The sequence below is a fragment of the Dasypus novemcinctus genome, chromosome 2 (genome assembly GCF_030445035.2).
Source record: "Dasypus novemcinctus isolate mDasNov1 chromosome 2, mDasNov1.1.hap2, whole genome shotgun sequence".
Classification (NCBI taxonomy): Eukaryota; Metazoa; Chordata; class Mammalia; order Cingulata; family Dasypodidae; genus Dasypus; species Dasypus novemcinctus.
Genome location: NC_080674.1, coordinates 150,475,991 through 150,495,407, shown reverse-complemented (window position 1 = coordinate 150,495,407; position 19,417 = coordinate 150,475,991). Strand labels below are relative to the sequence as shown.

Sequence of the window (19,417 nt, the reverse complement as noted above, 5' to 3'; positions counted from 1 at the left end):
GTAACACACTCACATCTCAGGGCCCTTATTTTACATTCAAACTCCCTAGAGCATGGTGTCTTACAGAAAGCCTCCTGGCTCACGGTTTCTCTTCCTTTTCAAATGCCATTCTATCAGAGAGCCTTTCCTTACTACTCTTATAGCAGCCCCCTCCTCCCAAACATACACACTGGATCCCCTTCATTTTTGTTCATAATATTTAGTAGTATTTAACACCATTCATTCGTTCATTCATTTATGTCTCCTTCACCTAAAAGGTATATTCCAAGAAAGCAGAGCTTTCGTTTTGTTGACTGTTACAGTGCCTGGCATATAGTAGAGGTTTAATAGATACTAGTTGAGTGAACAAATAGAAGCTATTTCTCATTTTAAATGCCTAGAAAGGACTGTCAGTAGGCCAGAGTTCCTCACAGGCCAGGAAACTGAGGCCGGGAGACATCAGATGGCCCACCCTCCAGTTCCCACTTCCCCAGAACCGAGTCACGGTGGAGGCTGAGGGCCCTGGCTCCTGGGATCTTGCTCTGCCGTAAGCCCAGCGACTTGGCATCTGGTGGACCTCATCCAAGGAATGGAAACAATGACTCACACGGCTCCCCCTCCTGCGTGCTTGGGACCCGGGTGCCCCAGTGACTGGCATTATTCTATAAAAGCAAAAGGGACAGGTGGAGATACTGCAGGCTGCTCTGGAAATCCATCAACAATTGCACTCAGCTTTGAGGAACTGCTGACAGCTGCAGCCCAAAGGAGCCAAAGGCCACTGAATTTCTGTCTCAAAATCCACTGGCATCAAGAGCATCCCCTTGGCTCTCAGTGCTGACTGAGGCAAGCACCGCAGTGGGCTTTCTGGGCCACCTGGATGACTTCCTCTTGCACTGATGCAAGGGACCCTTTAGGGGGAGACGCAAACCCCAGCGTCACCATTCCTGGCTGCACAACCTTTCTGGGTACCAACTTCATCTCTTAGGCTCTCTGAGGATCAGATAAGAAAACACATGTACAACACCTGGCACACGCCGGGCACACAGCAGGCACACAAGAGCATTCACACACACCCATTCACCTCACCAGCTCGCACAGTCGCCCACTAGAGCTGGGAATCAAGGGTCTCACCAAGGAAGGTGGCTATTGGGCCTTAAGAATCAGGCAACAGAAAATTTTTTACAGAACCCCATTTTCCAAGTCAAGTAGAGTAGAAAGAGCTCAGATTTCACACGAAGCCGCCTCTTTCTCCAAGCCCTCAGGAGAGCTAGGGAAACCACATAAGGCCTGCAAAAGGCCAGTCTGAGAGTCTGCCACCCAAGTTCTCTATTCCCAGAAAGACGGTCTGACCCAGAGCACCTGAAAGTTGAGGTCACAAAAGACGGAACAAAATACCCCAGGGGCCCTTCACTACCTATCCCCCAAAAGAGTAATCAGATTCAAAGTATGAGAGACACCACCATCATCAGAGTCCTGTGGCTTCATCTTATACTCTGTGTAGCCTGGTCCAGCTCCTCTATCTCGCTGAGCCTCAGTTTCTGCATCTGTATAAAGGCAAAAGCAATGCCTGCCTCGCAGAGCTATTGTAAGGATTAAATGAGAGAATGAGGCTCAGCACAGTGCCTGGGACACAAGCTGCTGCTCTTAATATTCAAGCCAAGAAGCCCAGTGCAGCCAATGCCAGAATCATAAGCAATAATTGCTCCAAAAGAACACTCTGTACAGCAAAAGCAGCCGTTCCCTAGACCACAGACCAGACCCCACCATTTCCCCATGGGCCGCAGGTTGGGAGCGCACATTAACTCCAAGAACCGCTTCCAGAACTGTTATAAAGCAAAAGGAGTGGATGGGTGGAGGCGCGGGGGAGGAGGCTGGCAGCCGAGAGCTAAAGGTGCAGAAAGGTGCAGGTGGAAATGAGACCCCAGCAGCCCCTCAGAGGGGGACATCCAGGTGGAAGTGGTGCAGGATGCACCCCATACACCTTGGGCCGAAATATTGGTTTAGGACTTTAAACTACCTGTCTTGACTGATTTCTAGAACGTTCCCGCGGCAGTCTGGCTCACTGGTTACCAACATATGCTCCAGGGTGACCTGGGTTAGAGGTTATAGGATCGCCCCCAGGGGGGTTCCAGGACCTGATGAGGACTCACGAACCTCAGTGGGCCTCAAAGTCCTCCCAGGCCCCAGACACTGGAGCCAACGACTGGTGCCTCTGCAGAGAGGTGGCGAGGCCAAGCCGGGATGGCCCGCCCCGAGACGCTTCTCGGCCACTGCGCCCGAGCATCTCTGCGCCTCTCGCCTTCGTTAAAGGAGGGGAAAGGCGAGGGGGAAGGAGCGGCGCGCGGGCCGCAGGAGCTGGGGACCTTTCTCGGCTGCAGCTGTTGAAAACATAATCAAAAGAAAGCAAATGGAAGGCGCGCGGGGGGCGCGGCGGGGGCCGGGGGCTCCTCCCGCCGGCGCCCCGCAGCCGCCCGGGCCCGGGGCCTGGCGGGGGAGGCCGGGGAGGCCGGGGGAGGCCGGGGCGCGGGCGCCCCGCGGGAGCGCCGAGGCCCCGCTGCGCCCGGCCGGGCGGGGGCGGCGGAGGCGGAAGCGAGGGCGGCCGGAGCGCGGTGGGGATGTTTAAAGGAAATTTACAATCATTTCCTCTCTGTGGTTTGGTGACAAATCAACAACATCCTGTTCTTTTGTGAGGCTCCGGGCGCCTGCGAGGCGGGGGCAGCGCTCCGGTCTTAAAGGGACACACACAGGCGCCCTCCCCCACCGCTCCCCGCGGCTCTAAAAAAAAAAAAATGCAGCCTACCCAAGGCGCCACCTCCGGGGGCGCGCGCGGCCGGAATGCGGGGGCTGCCGCCCCAGCCGCCCCGGGCCACGACCCGGATCGCGTCCCTCCCCCGCGGAGTCCCGGGGGGGCGCCGGGAGGAGGCGGCCGAGGGGCACCCGCCCGGGGGAGGGGGCGGTCCCGGGCCACCCCCGCCGAGGGGGCGGGCAGGGGGCTGCGGGGCGCCCGCGCGGCGGCTCCCCTTCCTCCACCCAGCTCCAGGGCGGCACGGTCCGGGCTTCGGACCTCCGGGTAGGTTGCATCCCCTTCCCCGCAGCCCCTCTCCTCGAATTTTCCAGTTCCCAAACTCTGTGGATTTATGGTTAAAATGTCGACGTGCACGCACGAGGTTTATAAAACGCCGAAGTGGAGAGAGGCTTCCCGAGCTGTAAGAATAATGAGAATCAGATGGCCAGGACCAGAACGAGAAAAAATAAATACTCAGCTGCCCTCCTGGGACTTCGTTCATTCAGTCATTTAATGAGGATGTTTGTACGAAGTGCTGGTCACCGTGCTAGGCTCTGGTACAGCAAGGACAGACAGACAGGATCCCTGTCCCCAGGAGGCTTAGCTTCTCAAAACTGAGAGAGTGATCCAAAGAACAAGATGATTTCACATGCTAAGCGCTGTGATAACAGGGCCGGTTCTAGAACAGCCGCGTTCAACAGGGAGACCCCTGAGGAGGTAACCACCTAGCCTGAGGTCCCATGGGAAAGGCACGGTGCTGGGGTCAGCTGGGCGGGGGCCAAGTAACGGCTTCGGAAAGACCAGAAGCAAAGGCAGCACCTCTGCTCATCCCAAAGACGCCCGCCTGGACGTCCCCTGGGCCAGATGTACCTCGCAAGGACAAGCCTCGGCGTGGCTGTGCAGGATAAGAGAGACCTGGCTCCTTCTGGTCTGGCTGTATGACCAGGGAAAGTCCCGCCCCCTCTCCAGGCCTCACGATTTCCTCATCTGGAAAATAAGAAAACTGAAATAGAAGCAGTAGTTTTGAACCCCGGGTACAAACTCGAACTCCCCAGGGAAATATAAAAAAAAAAACAACACTGACCCTGACCTTGCATCAGACCAAGGGAATCAGAATCTCTGATAATTAGGGCCTGGGCAGGGGCATTTTTAAAAATTTCCCCAAGTGAGTCTAGTGTGCAGCTCCGGCCTGGGTTCAAAGTGCAGTGAGAGCGATTTGGATTCTGGGTATATTCATGCACATTCATTGTGTTTAGCATCGATCATATAACGCCGTAGGTATGCTGTGTATATATTTTATCTAATTTAAGTTAAAAAAAAACTACCAAGTAAGATAGGCACTATTACTATGCCCATTTTGCAGATGAGGAAACTGAGGTACAGAAAAGCAATGAAATTGGATGAAATGTGCATAACTAGGTGACAGCGACCTGGGAAGAAGACTTGTGTGTATTCCTCTAAGTTGGAAGTGATGAGGAACAGATTTCTACCTAATGGGGTTGTTAAAAACACAGAGTAGGTACTGCGAGAAGAGCACAGGACTGTTCATGCATCTTGGATGAAGGCAGGGGATTGGCCTGGATGAATGACCTCTGATGATCCTGCCAGGCTCAAGGTATGTGTGTCCAGACTGCAGGTCCTAACCGATAAAGTGTAACTGTAAGAAAACAGGCTTTTATGTGTTTCCGCGTTGATCTTCTTGGTTGTTCCCATAAAACATGAAGTTTTGCTTTTGCCAGACAGAAGAGCCATTTGGTAAGGTGAGTGGGAGAGAGGAGAACTTCCTGTGTACCCCAGTAACACCAAGATAGGATCCCCTCACCCGCCTCCTTCCACACACTCCCATATGGGGCCCTCCACTGCCCTTTCACCTTTTGACCACCTTCCCGTTTGTGCAGTTCCCAAAGGCAGGACCCAAAAGAAGGCAGGGTCAGTGTGTGCTGGGACAAGGTCCCTCGGGAAGTAATAGATCTGTTAAAGAAAAGACTAGGAACAAAAGGAAGACGATCCATTTTTACCAAGGAATACTGTGCTGCTATTCAAAAGGGGAAGAGAGCTGTGGGGATAGACCAGAAAGATGCCTGTGGCATCCAAGAGAGAATAGTAATCTCTCACTGATATTTATGTAAACACCACACATACACGCACATACACAAAACTCACATAGAAACACACATCCATCTGAACCAAACTGCTAATATCAGTGAATGGGCAGATGCATGGAGGGGAGGGAAAGTGTTGTATTAATGGTATACTTTCACATTTTCTGTATTACTCTTCATATTATTTGAACTGCTGACAACAATCATGTATTAATTTAAAAAACAAAGATATTAAAATATATACAATAAATTTTTAAAAATAAAGATAGTTCCATTTAGAATAATAAAAATAAATATTAAGAGGGGAAACACAAAGTGGAGGGCTGAGAAGGTGAGGCAGATCTGTACCATGCTGCCTTCCACTGGTTAAGACCTCCCAGAGTGAAGGGTGCCAAGGCAGAGGATGTCCCTCTGCCACCTTGGAGGGGCAGCACTGTGCTGCCCGACTTTTGCAGTGCTTCTCCCTGACTGCTAAGCCTAAAAGACTAAGACATCAAAACCAGCACTTCTCACCCTCGTTTCTACTTTAACTCTTACAGCAGATGGCATTCACGTGTATGATACTCCTCTGGGCATGCCCAGCCTGGTAGTTTGAGATTATTTATGAATTCCAAAAGGAGAGATGATGTTTGTAAACTGGTCTGTTCCTCTGGGTGTGATCCCCTTTGATTGTGTTAAATTCAGCTGAGATGTCTTTGGTTAAATTATGTTAAGATTAGGGCTTTGCTTCAACCACATCAGTAGAGCATAACTCAGGTTGAGTCCCCACCCCCTTGGTGGGTTATGTAAATAAGACACCCACTCAAGAAATCATGAAGAAGAAGAATAGAGAACTTGCTCAGTTTTGATCCTGGAACCTGGGGAAGAGATGAGCCATTCGCTTGATAGTTTACACCTGACCTCGTGAAGACAGCAGAGCCGCTGAGAAGCCCTGAGAGACAAGCCCTATGCCAGCCTACAGCTGAGATTAGAAGGAGCTGGGACCACGGGGCCTTAAGTGGAAGAAGGCATGAGAGACCAGGCAGACATTGCCTGCCATCTTGCTTCAACATGTGGCAACTGACTTGTTGAGAAAACAACAAGGCTGAGAAATCAAAAGTCTTTATGGCCTTGTAACTGTAAGCTTTTACCCCAAATAAATACCCTTTATAAAATAAAATTTAAAAAGAGGGGAAGCATAAAGGCCCACCGTGGGTCCTGGGAATTCTCTCCAGACACCTGGTAATGCCATCTTTTCAGATTCTTCCAGTCAATGTCAATGGTCCCTTAGCGCTTTCACAGTTGCTTTCTCCTCATTCCATACAGCCTTCTCTTACCTGGTCAGCTCCAGTCAGGCAGGGCCCCCAAAACTTGTGAGTTAAAGAAGACAGATTCAAGAGCTGCCAGCTCTGATTGATGTAAAAGCTGCCAAATCTCATTTGAGAGGGAAAAATTCTCAAAACAGGTGGTAGTAGATGACAGAAGTGACATTGGTGTTCAAAAGGTCTGCCTTTCCTCTGTGTCTTATTTGTTGTTGTTCTGGAAACTGAGAAATGGAATCTGACAGACCAAGACCTGAAGGGAAACCATCTTATTCCAGAAATCCAAAAGGCCAGGGGTAGGGTCTGCTTAAAGCAGGTGCAGAAGAGTACTTTCAAGTTAGGACATAACTCAGCAAAGTCATGACCTGAGTGACTAGCAGAAGGAAAACGGTCATGCTCTAGCAATCAATTATTTGGCCATCAAAGGCTTCTACTTTTTTAAATAGTTATAGTTTATAAACAGTACAATATAGTAGTTGAGAGCATGAGCTAAGACAAGAGAGAACCCAGGTGGGATTCCCAGCTCTACTACACTCTCTTAAGTCTCAGTTTCCTCATCTCTAAAATGGGAATAATAATAGTACCTAGCTGTTAAGGTTTGGTGAAAGTTAAATGAAATAATACAGGTAGGGAGCTTAGCATCATACCTGGCACATTGCAAGTATGCAATAAATGGTACCATTTTTACAAACAATAACAAGATCCAGGGCAGTTATTAACTGTACCTTACAGATGAGAATAAGGAAACTACTGAGCTAAGCAGCTCCTTAATGATCACACACTTAACAAGTTCACACATCTCAGACATAAATCCAAATCTTGGCCTCTGGAATTGGAGGTCTTCCAGAAGGCCTCTGTGTTCACCACAATCCTACATGGTTGAGAAATTCCTTCATACATGAAAATTATCACTCTCATCTAAAGCCATCCAATAAGATGTTACTTACATATGCCCTTCTGCTACCTGCTGTACAGACAGCCTGAGACTGATGAAATTCTTGTCTTCTATTCATCCAGGGCCTGGCCACCTTCAAACCTTAGAGAGAGCTTTGGGAAGATTTTGTTGTTGTTGTTTTTAACCACTTCTCCTTCCTTCCCCAGTCTAGTTGACAGAAAGGTTTCTGGGGATAGGAGGTTTAAACTGGTGGGCCATACACAGCATAACAAAACAAAAGGAATTTTCCAGGTCATCTTCAACAACTTCAGAGTAGTATTTAAAATTCACTTGTTGAGAGGGAGAGAATAAGGTTGGGCAGGAGAGGGTGGGGAAAAGATTTCTCCTAGCTGATGGGGAACTGGAGAATGTACTTTTTTTATGGCCAGCAAAACCAGTAAACATAATAGACAGAGTACTGATCTTTTCTTATTGTATTTGCAGTGCAGATTTCAGAAAGAAAAGGTCTGTCTGCTGAATCCATAACTAGGTTCTCCTTGGCTTCAGAGTTAAGGAACACCTGGAACCCTGCTCTGGCTATAACTAGGATTTGCTAAAATATGGCACACATAAATTTCTTCGGCACTCACTGAAGACACACACACACACAAACACATTCATACACACCCTGCCTTATTCCAGCTGTTGGAAAGTTCAGCAGGAGAGGAGCCTGGCCATGCTGTATGTTTCTCCCACCCCATGTTTGCATTTTTTAATTTATTTTTTGGCAATTTGGGAGTCACTGGGGAGGACAGCTCCAGCTGTAGGCAACAGAGCTCTTCTGGTAGAAACATTCTTCTAAGGATCACATCTGCTGCTAAAGAAAGAAAGACCAGCAAAGAGTCCTGCTGAAATTTGGTAGCCAGGGCTTATCACCTTTCCACATCATACTCCTCCTGAACTCCCAGTGTACTGCTCCAGGAACTTTCATGGCCCTATAGCCATTTCTATTGGCCTGAAAAATTCTTTCAACCTATTGACTCTGGGATCTGCTGGGGCCCTGCTAAATTGCACTAGGCTGCTTGGGTAGTAGTTATACGCATTTTTAGGTTTTTATAGAACAGTAGCTTCCAACCCTTTTTAAAAGCAGCAAAACCCTTTCCAAAGGAAAGAAACCTAGGAATAAAAGATTAAAATAGTGTATTTCTGGTTGAAGCCATTCATGATGTTGCTGAAAAGGGCCCCTAGGATTCAAAAGTTTGGGGGAAAAAATCACTAATTTAGAATATCATTCTACTATTGTTTTAAGTAATTTCCACATTATAATGAAGCCTAAACTCCATGCCAATAAAATTATTTTTTTGACCCAGCCCCTGCCTACCTTTCCAGACTGAGCTCCATGCAGTTATTCCCATGTTGTCCACTCTCCTGATTTACTCTTTGCTTTTGTTGGTGCAGGTCCTCCACTAGCTTCCTAGGAAGAGATAGGAGGAACATTTTTGAGGCCTTGCATATCTGAAACACCTGTACTTTCATTATTTCTTCACATTTTGATGGATAGTTTTGCTAGGTATAAAATTCTAGATTACAGATCACTCCCTGCCACCCCACCTCTTCTCACCAACAAGCCTTGTCCTCTCCAGTGACCAGGTCCTTGAACTAGAAGTTCCTTTTGCATAGAACATGTTTCCACCCCTTGCATAGCTAACACATCATTATTCTCATCAGGAAAACTTCCCTACCTTGCCACCTGCCCCTTTACAACTGGGATGATATACTTCCTAGGAACTCAAACAACACCTGGTGCTCACCCTCTTGCTCTACTTATTGCTTGTTTACCTGCCGGTGTCATCTGCTGGATTGCAAGCATGAGGGCCAAGAGTACATGGCCATATTGCCACTCAATAAATATTTGTAGAACAAAGGAATAAATAAATGATTGTGATCATTTCTTTTAATTACAAAATATAATCGATAATACAGTGTTTGACAAATGCCTTAACCAGTTGTTGCATGCTACAGACTTTGGGATAGAGAACAGGAATGGTCCGGGGAATAAATGCCACCTTAATACTAGGAGCATGGAAAGAACTTTATAATTTCTTGTTCAATATCTGTCTTCCTGGAGGAAACATACCAAGTCTGCCCTACTCACTTCCGGTTCCTAATACCCAGCCCATGGGAGCAGCTTAATAACTGATTCAGACAAAAGTGAGCCCTACACCTTATACCAGCAAAAAAAAAGAAAAAGTCCTATGCTATCTTTAGCATCTTGGGAAGAAGGGAGGTTTGGAAAGAAAACTCATCTCTTCCCACCCCACCCCATCTTCAATAGCAAATCAGAACCCTCTCCCAATTCCCTGTTCCAGGCATAAGCCCTCCTCTTCTCTGGACACCTAGATTTGAAGCCTGGAATCCTTTGGCCCTGGCCTTCTCTTTCAGTTTGTCTTTTTTATCAGTCAAGTCCTGCTGCCTTTTCCATTCTTCTTGCTAGTTGCCCTATCGAGGGCCCCATCACCCCAAACCCAGGTTTTCACATGGCTCCTTTCTTCACTCAAGTCACCTCTGTCAGATTAATCTCTGAAGCACCACTTTTCAGAGTGTCCCTTCACTGACCAAAACATCTTCAGGGGTTCCTAATTTCCTTTCTCATTGTCACAACTCCTCTGCTAGTCTTCTAACCTCCAGAATTACTTCTACTGTTCTCTTTTTTCCCTCCCTATACAAGCCAGCTCACTTACCTCACATACACAACTCTCACTGTTGATTAGGCAAGATGCTTTGCTGTCTCAGAAACAACAGAGCAGTCTCTTCTCTGGAATGCTCTCCCCTCCCCTCTCTTAATCCAATCCATTCTTCTAGGCCTGGCTTAAACCTTTCCTCCTCCAAGAGGCCTTCACTGACAATGCCAGACTTCATTGATCTCCCCAACTTTAAAATCCAAATAGTACTTATCTTTGCAGCCCATTTAGATGGGGATGGGTGCCTTATACCAGGCACTATACATTCCTCACAGGTTAATATGGTCTTCCCCAACTAGCCTGGGTGATCCTGGATGCCAAAGATGTAAGAACAACCTGTTCTTGCACTTGAGGGCCCCTTAGAGTTCAACACATAGTGGATTTCATCAGGTAATAAGGGAACTGCCTTCAGAAAAATAAGAACATGGTTAAATCCCAGTCCTAATAATGACTGACTGTGTGTATCTGAGCAAGTAATTGAAACCCTTTGAGCCTCGGCACCTTCATCTCTAAGACAGGGATAATACCAGTGCTACCTAATAGGGCTGTCATGAAGATTAAATAAGATAATGCTAGGTAAAGCAATTTACACATTGCTTAATACACAGTATGTACTCAATATATGTTAGCTAATGGTATAATAGATAGCCCAATCCCTGTTCTTGGAATTGAACTTTGGCCTTGACTTTGTTTTAGACTCAGTGCCATTGAATCAACCTTGAAAATAGTGATTTCCTGCCAGTCCTTACCTCTGTGTCCACCCTTGGCTGGTCAAAGTACTCCCCTGCAAGCAGTGACTCAGGGCAAGTTCCATCATGCTGGGTCATCTCAGGCCCCATTTCAGCATTCCTCCTGCCCTCAGCCCCCTGGATTCACCACTGAATTGTTTTAGTGCCTTTAGTTTGTGAACTTTTAAAAGCCTTTCTTCTGCTTTTACTTTATTATCATTATATTCTACAAAGCAATCCATACTCACTATTTTAAAAAATAAAATAAAAAGTAAGGAAGAGCTTAAAGTGAAGAGCAAAAGTCTTGTTCCCCACCCAAACCTGTTTCTGCTCTTCTGAAGTCACCAGTTAGCAGTTTCTCACGAATATTTGTGTTATTTCCAAAAGTCATCCGTGGCTATAGGAGCATATATACATGTACACTATGCTGTGACTTGCTTTATTCACTTAATCATCAGTCTTGAATACCTTTGTATATCCACACATGATAGGTTGACCACACAGTCTAACGGCCGTATAGATACGTTGCCAATTTGATCCTTCCCTACAGATGGGCACTTAGGCTACTACTACTACTACTGAAAAAACTTATGATCGACATCATTGTATACCTATCTCTGTGGCCACTTAGGTCTTTAATCTTTAGGCCTTCTGACTGCCAGACTAGACCAAATCAGAGCAGTTTTTCAAATTTCCTTCTGTCTCCTGAGTTCTCCATCTGCACATGGAGTTCAGTCCCTGGACCCTCTGACTCACTGGTCAGCACCATGACCACCTTCCTCCTCACCTCAAAATAGAAGAAAGAGGTCACTGGATTATTTCCTCACGATCCTGCCCAATAGGCGTTCACAGAGCCAATGTTTCTCTTTTTTCCTGGAACTATAGGGGGGAAGTCCTGGGTATTTGGGGATGGAATTTCAGAAAACAGTTGTGTTCTAAGGCAGCCCTGAGGAAATCCCAACGAAGGAAGGAAACACGTTTTTGGTTCATGAGACACAATTCCAGCTGTTTTCAGAGGGGCTGGGAGGGACGTGATAAGCAGCTAAGATGGGCTTCGGGTGGTGATGGGAGGAGGCATACACAGGACTTCCATCAGCAGTGACTGAGCACTATTGTCCAGCCCACATCCGTCCCCTTATACGGTGTCCTTTTCTGGCCAAGGACAGGATGAAACAGCAGGAACTGGGACTGCGTAACCCCAGCTCTACCTGACTCATCCAGGACCCCAAGCCAGTCACTTACTGAACCCACGGAGAAGTCCCAGGGACCTGGATGAAGTTAGGGCCGGAAAAATGTGCCCCTGGGCAGTGTCCAAGTCACTGACATACAGCTCTGTGACCCCTAGCAAGGTACCAGACCATCCTAGGCTCATTTATCCCATGACCTGATCTATAAAATGGCAGCAATAACAGTCCTTGTCTCACATCATCCTTGAGCAGAATGAACACCAAGTGCTTAACATAGGATCTCATATTACATAAGCAGTCAATAAATCTTTGGTACTCGCTTCACTGAGGTCTCTCTGTTGCCCAGCACAGTGCCCAACTCAGAGTAGGTACTTAATTTTAAAAACTTTTTTTTTGCAGCATGAATGAACAACTTCTTCCTTTCTAAGGACAATTGCAAAATGGCCCCCGAGGCCTCACCAACCTCAGACATCACCCCCTTCTCTTCTTTACAACTGTAGCAGCTTAGTGATAACATGGGACATCGTTTGGTTTGTGACTCAGTGCACTCTCTCTCCCTTTCTCTCCCTCACAGCCTTCTCGGGAGAAAAGATGTTTTATTCTCAAAACCCAACGAATCTGGGACACATACGATGAATAAACTCAGGGTCAGGGCTCTAGAATACAGCCCTCAAAGTTTCTAAAGAGGAACCAAGTCCCAGGACCATGGAATATCAGAGGAGGGAGGAAAGGAAATTCCTAATAACTATATATCAGGCACCTCTATATCAGGAAGTGAAGCCAAAGCCTGCTGCCTGGCTTTGCTCCCCTCACTCCCTTTCTGGGCTGGCATAGGCCTTAACCTCTCAAAGTCAGGCCTCCATGTCTCAGCTGAAATGGCACCCTTGCAGGTCATCCCCAGGAATCTTCCACCGTTAGGCCAGGTACCCTTTCCTGTATGCTTGTTCCTCACAAACTCTCCAGAACTTTGAATACTTGACCTGAGCTTCCTGGCACCTCGCTCCTCCTCCGGCCTCTCTATTATACTCTTGTGTCATCATCCCACCTCACTGAGTGTCCTTTCCCAGAACCTGCTTCTTGCCTCCTGAACAGAGGCATTACTCCAAAGACCCCACCCTTCTCTCCCCAGCAACTTACATGGCTTCAACTGTTGCCCGTACCTTCCCCAAATTCCCACTTAGGTCTACATGTCCACAAGTTAAGACCTAGACTCTCATGTAGATCCTAGCTCTGAATTCTAACTGCCTGCAAGATGATTCCCCCTGGATTGTTTTTACCAATTTCTCAAACTTGGTAGGTCTAGAAACACAGAATCATTAAAGGATTAGCCTAACCACCTTGCTTTATAGATGAGGAGGCTAAGGAACCAAACAGAACACACACACAAAGAGGAAACTCAGCTCTCTTCCTAACTTCCTTACTCCCCAAAGCACCATCTACCTGGTCATCACTCAAAAAGATGTAGAGTATCTTTTATTCTGCTCTCTCCTTCATCCCCCTAGGCCAATCAGGGAACTTCCAGTGGATTCCAAACCACTGAGTCTGTTACCCAGTGTTTTAGCTCTATCTTGGCTCCCCTCACCCCCGATAAAATATTTCAGTACATTTATATTTAGATAATTACTGAATTTTTAGGCCCTACTAATCCATTCTCTTAGAAAGGTGGAATAGCAATGAGCGTAACAGAACAGGCTCCAGTGACCCTCACATGGGTTTTCTTCCTGGCTCGATCCTGCAGCCTTGGGCAAGTTTCCTGGCCTATAAAATGGTTATAAAAATGGTACCTATAAAAAAGTTTCTTGCAACAATTAAATGAGGAACACAGACTGAGATCTAGTATGGCTAGCCTCAAAATTCTTTATTCTACACCATGCTTCCTCTCTCTTTCTCTCTCTCTGGGAATTCGAAGGAATGGGTTCTATTTCTGACAATATGGTGGCCAAAATACTCTTGATGAACTTCTTAGTGAAAACAATCCCAAATATTGAATAAAATATATAGTTTTTTGAAAAATGCATTGCTGAACTAGTTAAAAAAAAAAAAAGAGGTGAGGAGGATGAGAGATAAAGCTTAAACCCACTCAAGGTGGGGCATCTAATAGATGCTTCTCAAAAACTTTCAAAAAAGAGCTGTACTCTCTGTATAAGGGTGTATGACAAATGAATCCATGACCTAGAGAAAGGCATCAAGGAAATCTGTTTCATCAACCTTGTTGATGGGAAAAAAAGAAAGAAATCTTCCCTGAGAACCCATAAACACAAAACAGCTTCATATGAGTTTGAGGGGAAAACCAGGTTACTTGTACCCTATGTAGACTGAAAAATCTACAGCAGAAAATTTAATTTAAAGAGTTCCTAGTAAGAATAAATCCCAGGTGTATTAGCCAAAGGGGTGCTGATACAAAATACCAGAAATTGGTTGGTTTTTATAAAGGGTATTTATTTGGGGTAGGAGCTTACAGACACCAGGCCATAAGAATAAGTTACTTCCCTCACCAAAGTCTATTTTCACATATTGGAGCAAGATAGCTGCCGACATCTGCGAGGGTTCAGGCTTCCTGGGTTCCTCTGGGCTCAGTTCCTCTGTTTTCTCCACAAGTTCAGCTATAGACTATGAGGCTCTCTAGGCTTTGCCTCTCTTCACAAGGTCAGCTGTAGACTATCAGGTGAACGGCTCTGTCTCTCTCCCTGGGGTTTCTGCCGTGTCTACGGAGCCGTCTCTATTCCTCTGTGTTCTGGCTCAGGTCTTCTCTTCCCGGGTCTTGCTTCTCTTTCTTCTGTGTGCTGACTTCCTGGGGCTCCAGCTTAAGACATCAGCATCAAACTCCAACATTAGAAACCCTCAGCTCTGTCCTTTGCCATGCCTTTTATCTGTGAGTCCCCACCCCTTGGTGGCCCTAATGACATGGCCCAATCAAAGCCCTAATCATAACTCAATCATACCCAGGTACAGACGAGATTACAAACAAAATCTAATATCTATTTTTGGAATTCATAAACATATCAAACCGCTACACCAGGTAACTGGTAGAAGCAAATACAAATCCCCTCTGAAGGACTACAATTTCAACCCATTCTTTAAGTAATGCCTACAAAGTTCCAAGAAACTTGAACTTGTAGTTAAAAATCACAAAGCACACAAAGAAACTAGGCACCATGAGTGAGAACCAGCAGAAACAACAGAAGCATAATCAGCCCCACAAAAACATGAGACATAGAAGATACCAAATACAGAATAAAAATAGGTGTATTTAGTATATTTCAAGAAATAAATGAGAAGCTTAAATATATGTGCCAGGAGCAAAAGATTATCAAAGGTAACTAAACCAATTTGAAAATAATTAAATTAATTTAAAAACCAGGATGGTTTAAATAGCAGATTAGACACTGTTAAAGGCAGAATTTGTTTACTGGAAGATGGATCTGAAGAAATCTAGACTGTGACCCAGAGACACAAAGAGATAAAGAATATGAAGAACAAGATATGAGACATTGAAAGATAGACTGAGGAAGTCTAACTGTATTTAGAGAAGAAAATAAAGGAGAGAATAAAGAAGAGAAGTTATTTGTGGAGAAAATGGCTGAAAATCAGGACCGAAGCTAGGGTGAGGCAAGTGAGATTCCTAGGACATAAAATTTAAGGAGACACTCATTCACAGGGCTGCTCCTGAACTTTCAGAACCTCAACAATGAGTACTCCCTTAAATTTTGTGTACTAGTTGCCTCACAGGCCTCTCACAATTGCTAGACCTCTTGAGAACTTTTCCAAATTGTTTTAAGGCACCAAACCCTGGGTCCAGGAATCCTAAGAAGGATAAATAAAAATAAATTCACCCCTAGAAACATCACAGTGAAAGTACAGAATACCAGAGACAAATATAGATCAATTGTTTTAAAACTACAATTAGACTGACCACAGACTTAGGAGGCACAATGAAAGCTTGAATTTAGCAGAATGTGCTGAGACAAAATACCTGGCAAGCAAGAATTCTAACATGAGGGTGAAGAAGTAATTTTCAAATCAACAAATACTGAGAGAATTTACTATCAACATATCCTTACTGAAAGAAATTCTAAAGGATGAGTTTCAGGCAGAAGAAAGGCAATTTCAAAGGGAAGCTCTTATAAAAAGGAACACTGAACAAAGAGATCGGTGGCTCTGTGGGTAAATCTGAATAACATTTGATCAATAAAGAAACGATAATGTCTAATCTATACAGAAAAAAAAAAAAGATAGAACCTAAACACTGAACAGACACAGAATATACGGGCATAAGGGAAACAGGCAGAGATTGAAACTAAAGCAGTCTAAGGTCCTTGTGTTATTTATGAGAAAAATATCCTCATAATAAATATCTGAGGGATCCACTAAAGAATGGACAGAATGACTGTAACTTCCAAGTTAATCAATGGGAAAAAAGTGGGATGATTATTAAAAAAAGAAGATTCTGTCCACAAGAAAATAAAGTAGAAGATGGAAAAACAAAAATAAAAACCAGGACAAATAGCACAAAATAAGATAGAAAAAAATTTCGTTTCAATACTTTTCAGTATTCTATAAACACAAACAAACTGAAGTGTCCTGCTTTGCACTGAAAAAAAAGCAAACCTTGTCAGGCTGAAGAGAAAACTAAATCCAGTTATATGTTTACTACGAGTAAAGTAAAGGAGTTAGGGTGACTGCTAAAAGTTCCCTTCTGCTTTATCCAGCTAATGCGAATTTTCCATAGAGTCAAGCAGAACAAACTCAGTCATTTCAGGAGCATTTGATAAAAAGACTATTTGCAAATATGTGGGCATAGTGTAAGGCAACCAACCACAAGGGATAGTCTAGCAGCCTGGAGCTAGGAAGAACAGTGAAAAACAGGGCTTTGCCATCACTGCAAGGCCTGAAGAGGAAAGACCAGGGAAAGTTACCAAAACCAGTTCTGGGCCCCTCCAAATCATTCTCCATACTGCAGCCAGAGTGGGCTTTTTAAAAATGTGAATTAGATCTTATTCCCTATTGGGGAGCATAGCATGTCCCCCACCAAGGACTGATCCTGTAGGTATGAATCCATTTTTAATCAGGACCTTGACGATGCTATTAGTTAAGGTGTGCCCAAAATGAATGAGGGTGGACTTAATCCTATATGGATGAAGTCCTTATTAGCGAAGGAAATGGGAACAGGAGAAGCCCCGGGGAGCAGCCAGAAGCTAGAAGTCAACAGAACCTGGAAAAGAGACAATGATACCATGCACATTGCCATGTGATGGAAAAGCCAGGGAACCCCAAAGACTGCCGCCAGCCAGAACACACTGACCATGGGAGGAAGCAAGCCTTCTAGCCCCTGAAACGTAGCCAGTAAGTTCCTGTTGTTAAGCTTGCCGATTTTATGGTATTTGTTTTAGCAGCTGAGGAACTAGGACATTGCCCAACATATATACTCAAACACACATCAACAGCTTCAAGCCCTTTAATAGCTTTCCATGGTCCTTGGGACAGCTAAAATTGCATGTACTTAACAGTCTCCCAAGTCTTTCATGATCTGCACCCCACACCCACCCCTAATATCTTTAGATTTTTCTTAGGCCAGGTTCCACCTCATTCTTGGCACTTTAGTCACACGGGCCTGCTCTCACTTCCTTGGAGTAACCAATGTGACCTCCTACCTCAGAAACTAGGCATATGCCGTTCCATGCCTGGAATGCTTCTCACTCTCTCTCCAAATCCACGTAACATCTATCATCCTTTAGTTCTCAGCTCAGGGGTCACTTATTAGAGCAGAGGTTCTTAACAAGGGTCTGGGCTTGAATTGAAATTCAAAAGAATATTTTTCTTGTGGGGACGTGTTGTTGTGGGTGCAATATATTTATTAAACAATACACAGTATATTGTAGTCTTAGTAAGGGGTCCATGGTTTTCACCTGATTGGCAAAGGGGTCCATGGAACAAAAAAGATTAAGAACCCCTGTACTAAAGGAACTTTATTCCTCATTTTATACTTTTCATAGCGTTACCACCGCTCCTGCAACTCTGCAGCTATCACTATCTATTTGTGCAATTATTTGATGAATGTCTATCCCCACTGAAAGTTTCATGAGGGTAAGAATGGCACCTGCTTTTGCTCATTGCTGTACAGGGTTGGCACCTGGTATCCAGCAGAAGCACAATAAATACTGGGTGAATGAGTGAATGAGCACAGTCTTACCAAGGGAAGGGCACTTTGCCCAGAAAAAGTGCTATATACTTTAAGGATCTTTGCCCAGTTTCATTACACAATTTGTTTTCATTCATTCACAGATATTTACTTACCATTTCTCTGTGGCAGGGAGAATTGAAGGCAGCCTCCTTCAAGGGCCTCTTCTGAACACAACACACCCTGGGCTGTTTATATGGCGTGAAGGGGGTGGGAGAGCCTCCCAGTCGGGATTGGGGGGTGACGTATGGGTCAGGCATCTCAGCAAATGTGATGGATGCTCAAAGTGGAGGACAGGGAGTCCATGAGGTCCAGAGCAAGACAGATGGAATGTATGATCAGTCGTGAGCCTTCTTGAGGGCCTCAAATGGTGGCTAGGGCCAAAATCAATGGCACCTGGGTGACTGAATGCCAAGTATTTTGGCAAATTGGTGCTGAAGGAACTGAGTGTTCTGGGTTCCAAACAACTGCTAAGCACAGAGAAAATCCTTTACCTTAAAATCCCCATTTGGAAAATGGACCAAAGCATTTCCTTTGATTAATAAAATCTACATCTGGGTCTCTGATTTAATTGACTTTACAGATGGACGATAACAGATCTTCTATGCCTTGGTTTCCTCATCCTCAGTGGAGGGTGAAAACATTTAGGTTCGTTAAAGGCGTCAACAGTAGCAATAATAATAGCAGCAACAGCACTAACATTTACTGAACGTCACTTGAGGCCAGACTCTGCACTGCTTTCATACATATTTCTTTCAATCTTCATGTATATTAGTTCATATTGGTCCCCTGATCAAAACCCTCCAACAACTTCCCATTGATCTTAAAGTAAAATGCAAAACCCTTACAATGGCCTTCAAGGCCCTAAATGACCCAGTCCCTGCCTACTTGTGCTGCCTTATCTCAAACCGCCCTTCCCCTTGGTCAGTGCGCACCATCAGCACCTACTTACTTTCTGTTCTTCAGATGCACCAAGCTTGTTCATATGTCCCTCAGACCTACTCATTGCTAGCAGGTCCTTCTGGTCATTTGGGTCTCAGTTCAGTCATTACCTCCTTGACTCCCCTACCATCCTCACTCCATCACTCAATCATGGCACCCTATTTTATTGTCTCCATTGCATGTATCACCATCTGAAATGATTGTTATTTGTTCGCTTGGTTATCATCTGTCCCCTCCAACTAGAGCATAAGCTTCATGAGGGCAGAGCTCATCTGTCTTGTGCACCCCAGAATGCTCAGTGCCTAGAACAGAGCTCAGCACACAATGGGTATTCCATAAACACTTCTCAGATAAAGGAATGGGGAATGACCTTATGAGATAAGAGCTACAATTAGCATCCTTTTATAGCTGCAGGACTTGAGGCTCAAGTAGGTTGGGGGTCTTGCCCAAAGTCAAAAGGCTGGTAGGTAGAGGAGCTGTTGGAGAATCAAATCTCAAGCACACCTGGCTCTGCTCTTAATCTCAACACAAAGTGAGGTCCATCCCGGTAATCATGTCATATATCCTGCCCACCATTGGCCCCATATTCATTCTTTGCAC

General features: G+C 45.2%; 1 protein-coding gene and 1 non-coding gene across 4 annotated transcripts in view; one reads left to right on the top strand and one right to left on the bottom strand.

Annotated features, from left to right (window-relative positions):
* Positions 1-19,417, bottom strand: part of ARHGAP26 (Rho GTPase activating protein 26) — a 1,052,546-nt gene that overhangs the window by 1,028,018 nt on the left and 5,111 nt on the right. For all 3 annotated transcript variants that reach the window (XM_071210383.1, XM_071210390.1, XM_071210397.1), the window contains one exon: positions 8,423-8,515. The gene's annotated coding sequence lies outside the window, so the exon portion shown is untranslated. The remainder of the gene's footprint in view (positions 1-8,422; positions 8,516-19,417) is intronic.
* Positions 5,183-5,318, top strand: LOC111762782 (small nucleolar RNA SNORA47). The gene has a single exon (XR_002795809.1). It is a non-coding gene; the product is annotated as a small nucleolar RNA SNORA47 (small nucleolar RNA).